The sequence below is a fragment of the Rhizophagus irregularis genome, chromosome 13 (genome assembly GCF_026210795.1).
Source record: "Rhizophagus irregularis chromosome 13, complete sequence".
Taxonomy (NCBI): domain Eukaryota; kingdom Fungi; phylum Glomeromycota; class Glomeromycetes; order Glomerales; family Glomeraceae; genus Rhizophagus; species Rhizophagus irregularis.
The window spans coordinates 2,637,451-2,643,450 of NC_089441.1; positions in this window are offsets into that span (position 1 = coordinate 2,637,451).

Genomic DNA, 6,000 nt, shown 5'->3' on the forward strand with positions numbered 1-6,000 from the left:
TAAATATAATAAATAGGGGGGGGGGGATAATAGTATTGTATTTACTTGAGAAGAAGATATTTCAAAAGATTCTTTTCTTTGAATGAAAGCAAAAAAAAATTATTTTTTTTTGAATTTATTCAAAAATGAAGGAAGAAAAAAAAAGGATTCTAGGCAATTAATATAGGCGTTTGGACCTGGGATTACAAAAAAAAAAAAAATTTTTATTCTAAATTGCAAAAATATATTTTGTGTAATTGTGATAGATAAATATTTTTATCTTTAAAATAAGATGATAAAAACTCGTAAATTATATATTAAAAAAGTAGAAAGTAATATATAGTATATATATTAAATAATTTATTAAAGAGAAATTTCGTTCTAAAATTATTTGTTTCTATAAGTTTTTTTTTATTTTTTTTTTTGTTCGAGAACAAAATTGTAGAGAGAACGAAGAAAAAACGCTTGCATTTTATATGAAAAAAAAAACTTGATAGATAATATAAAATGTATAAAATGTATAAAAAAAAAATTTTTTTTCAATTATATTAATTTCAATTAATCTAAAAAATATATTGGCTTAAAGTTCACATCCCTGCCGGTAACACAAAGTGACATAATAATTTATACTTTATACTTTAAAAAGATCTTTAATATCACAAATTTAATACAATTATTTTAATTATAATCTATAATATAAATAAATTTATTTTATTTTATAAAATTTTTTTTTTTTTCTTTTAGTTTAAAAATATCTTTAAGTGCGATATAGAGTTTAGTTAATTATTATCACCATTTATTCATGCTTTATAATTATTACGTATATTATGTATATTATAGAAGAAGAACAGGTTCTCTTTCGTGTTTATTTTTTCAATTAAAAAAGGTGAAAAATGTTACATACATTATTGTATAAAGTTAAAAAAAGTTATAATTTATTTATTTATTTAAAAAAAAAAATTTTTTTTTTTACATTAAACCTTTACATTAATTATCCTTTATATTAATTAGCCTTTATATTAATTAGCCTTTTACATTAGCCTTTATTATACGAGAAAAGAAGTGCATTTTTTTTAGAGAAGAAAAAAAAAAAATTTTTTTATTTTATTTTTATTTGATCATGAGATAACCCTTGAAAAAATGATAAAATACAATTTATTTATTTATTTACTCGATAATATATTATAATTGAACCATAATTGGATATCCTAATAGTTATTAGGGATATCCTAATAGTTAGGGGTTCTTCAAATTGTCTAATTATATAAGTGTTCAAAGAAAAATATAGAAAAGAAAGAAAAGAAAAGGAACGAAAGAAAAAAAATAAATAAACAAATTAAGTGCCAATCTCTAAATAAGGTAAGTTACAAAAGGTAAAAAAACCACCAAATGATATCCATAAATTAATTTAGACTTTTATGATAATTTTTTTAAATTTTTTTTTTTATTAAAATTTAGATGGAGGATGACGTAAAAACGAAGAAAATTGAAATGAAGAAATTGATGTCGCGTTTTATTTGCAAATCGTATAACATAATGAACTAGGTAAGACTATTTTTCCTATGTAGAGCTAGTTATCGGATTACTATACTAAGAATAGCGCAGTTTTATAGGTAATAACTTGATATCTAGTTAATTTTATTAATGTTGTGGAATAAGGAATAAGGGGTTGAAAATATTTTTCGTTTAACTGTGTGTATATCTTATGTATATCATTTATTTATTGTATTTTTGATAAAACTAACAATGTCATTTTGATTTTAGGATTCGTTCATGGTAAAATTCATGGTAAAAAGTTCATGGTAAAAGAAGTTAATGGTGATAAAAGTAAAAAGGTTGGTAAAAAAACTTCCAACTTCTAAATTTGATATCTTAATATAATCGGGATTATTCTATTTTACCTTATCTTTACCTCAATCTCCCTATAATTTTCCGTAAATCAAATGCATTAATAATATAGGGCGAATCATTTACAATTGTACCTATTCATTTTTATGTATATCGTCGCTCAAAACTTCTAAAGTTGACAATAATCCTTTCAATCTTGTAAGTCAGGGCATGTTCATACAGAAATCCTTTTATCATACCATTTTCAATCTTTACCTAAAAGAAAATAAATGTTATTTAACTGTGCTATTTCTCTATAAGGTTTAGTCAACTTTCTCCACATAATGCATTATTATTACTTTTAACTTACTATTTTATGTTGTCTATGTTGCCTATTATAACTATAAACTTTTCAGTATACAATGATTATTATAATGGTTATTATCCGGGCAAACCGAATGTTTCTTTTTAATCGGCATAACATAATTCACATGACACTTTATTAGGTGATATGACCCTCCGAGATTACCGGCATGAGTTTTTCTTTCCCCTACATACATGCACATTTTTTTTTTATAAAAAAAAAAAAGAAAAGAAAAAAAAATATTAAAGAATTTTATTTCCAAATTTCCAAAGAAAAATATTATATTTAACCATAGATGATAATTTGTTTTCTTTATTTTGCATTGTTCTATTTTTCTCTTCTTTTTTTTTTTTTTTTTTGCGATTTGATTATCTGTTAAAAAATTCTTGATATATAAATGCTGATAAATGTTGTGCAAATTGCCAAGTGTATTAATATATTTTTGGGGCGTTTTTTTTTTATATATGCGTTTATAGTATCTTTAAGTATCTTTTTACATCAAGATACATAAGATACATATCTATTACATTCTATTACATAAAAAAATCAAGTTCTATCAAGTTCTTGAAGAGGAAAATATATAAAATGGGTTTTATTCCTTTAAACAATTGAGGAATTTTCGAACCTTTTTTTTTTTTTTTTTTATATATATATTTTTATATTTTTTTTTCTTTTTTGTTTTTTTGTTTTTGTTTTGTTTTGCTTTTGCTTTTGCTTTTTTTTTTCATATAAAAATTTAGAAATTTTTCTTGAAAATCTAAATAAACATGTTAAAATCTAAATAAACATGTTAAAAAATGTTTCAAAACTTTTTTTATTAATCGACCCTTTTTTAAAACATTCATTTTAACGTATTTATTATTTTTTTTTTAACGCATTATTATTTTTTTTTTTTAAACGCATTTATATTTATATATTCTTTTGTTTATATAACGCATATAGAAATATAGAATGACTAAGAATTTAAGAATTCTTTTTTAAAAATAAAACGCGTTTTTTAAAAAAAAATGTTATAAATAATAAATTATTTGTTTACGCGTTTTTTTTTTTACGAAAAACTATGGAACCAGTAACCGCAGCAAGGAGCGAAGGTCGTACTACAATATCACAAAAAACCCGCCCTAAAGGCGCCCTATGCTAAAAATTTTTTTTTTTTTACAATTAATTAATTTTAAATTTAATTAATATTTTTATTTTATTACAGTTATGAATTATTATGATTATTATTATTATTATTTTCGCCACCTGGCACACACACTTTCAAAATATTCATATTTTTATCTTGAGAAAAAAAAAAACAATGAGAAAAAAAAATTGTTTGGAATGCCGAATTTGTATGTATTTCTTTATTATATTTTTCATTATCATGTACATGTGTTTAAAATAATGTGATTTTAAAATTTAATTTTATTTTTATTTATCTCTCTATTTTTTTTCTCTATAAACAAAAAAAAAAAAAAATTTCCAAGATTGTATACTTTGGTTATAATCCGTTATTACCGTATTAAGATCCATTTTTAGATATTTAAAAATCAAAGGAACCTTTTTTATCTTCCAAACCTTTGGTTTTTAAGCCAACTCTTGTTTAAGGTTAGGTGTTTTAAGGTTAAGGGAAAATTTTTTTTTTGATTTACACAATGATGTAAAGTATTTATATTATTTTCTTTGTTCACCACGTTCAAAGATATATTCATATGATATCTTGGTATTAGGAATTTCTTGGGTTACCAGCAAAAAACTTTTTTCGAAAAAATTTTCACATGAGCGAAATGGAAACAAATAAGCAAGATTAAAATAAAAAGAGATGATTTTTGGACGGAATAAATAATGAGCGAAACAGAAATAAAATTAAGTTTTTTTATTTTTAACAACACATACATTATCGATAATAATATTTGTGTGGGCGGTAAGTGATGATTCATTTTCGGTTTAGCATTATTTTGATTTTATATGCATTTGATTCCGATATTATAAACAAAAAAAAAAAAATTCTCTTTAGGAATCTTTTAAAGAATCTCTCGGAAGTAATGAAACTATAAAAAGATTCTTTGAAATAATAATAATAATAATTAATAATTAATAATAATAAACGATATTTTTTTTTTATCGAAAAAAACAAAATTATCACCTAAAATATATTAAGATTTGAACAATGTAAAAAATTCAAGGTTTATTATTATTAACAAAAAAGTTATCGGGTTACATAATATGACGATTTTAAAATAAAGCACGTCATCGAAAATCTGATAAACATATTTTTTTTTTAACACTTTTTTTTTTTTTTTTTTCTTTTTATTTTTTTTTACATTGTTTTTTTCAAAAAGAAATTTTTAAACAAGATATAATTATTTATTGTTTACAAATTAAAAAAAAAAATTTTTTTTTTGTTCATATGTTCAAAATCCTTTTTCATAAAAAAAAAATAATCATTATGTTTATTATTATACCCGGAAATAAACAAAAAAAAATTACCGAAAATTAAATATGTAACTATGATAATATTTGGTAATTATGGTACCGTTTTTTTTTCTATCATTTAAAAATCATTAATAAAATTAAACATTTGTTTGTTACGCCAAAAAGAAAATTTTTGTTAAACTTTTTACAAATTTGGTAATTTGGATATTAGCTAAATATCTGTAGATTTTAATTATGAAACTATGAATACATAAAAGACGTTTTTTTAAAGTACATTAATATAAAATATACAATATACGTATAAAATATGTAATATATAATATATATAATATAAAATATATATAAAAAATATGTAATACGTATCATATATATATATAATTTATGTATATAATATATGTAATATATAACATTTAGATATACTGTTACATATAAATAATACAGGATGAGGGGTTATTGAGGTTATTGCGCCATTTTTTTGTTATTAAGAATTTTCGGCAGGTAGCAGGTAACCCGCAGTATATAATAATGTCAAAAAATATTAGTTCCACTTAATTTCACAAAACAGGTAAGAAAAAATTTTTATTACAAGAATTACAAGAATTGAAACTTGAAATAAAACTTGAATATTTTTTTTTTAACAAATAATTTGTGAGATGGTCTATGCTTTTTTTTTCTGCGAAAAATGCGAAATGAAAAAAAAAAATTTTTTTTTTTTTTTTTGAAACCAAAAAATTTTTTTGTATAATAATAAACAAAAATAAATATATTTTATCAAAGAATACTTTTTTAGAAATGAATTTCATTATTAAGACGAGCTCCGCATACCAAATTTGATAAAAGGATATTAATAAATATAATTTTATTTTAAAAGAACGTATAATTACGAATTATTGAATTATTCAAGTTATTTGAAACGCATCGTAATGTGGGTTTATGCGAAATTTCAATAGAAAATTCCGATTATTGTTTTAAAAGCGGTAACACTACCGAAAATCCATACTTTCGCAGCTGTCTTATGCTCTCTTGCTTTTACTTACTTATTTATCTTATAAAAAACTTGTTAGAAATCTTGTTATCATTATTGTTATAATTTTATTACTTGTACTAAATTAGAAAAAATCTACCAGTTTATAGTTTTATAGTTTTATAGTTCACAATTAATACAATTAATACAATTATTAGTTTTTTTTTCAAAAGAAAAAAAAATACTTTTTTTTTCGTTCTGTCGGTAGGTCCGGCACTGTATTATTATTAGAAATGTTGGTCGATATATAGATTCCATTGTTGTTATACCTTGTTATACCTCGTGTCTTGGGGTTTCGTATTGGGTTAAATTAAAAAAAAAAATAATGAACATAGATAGGAAACAAAATAAATTAAATTATTAATTTATTTATGCTTTGTGCATGGGC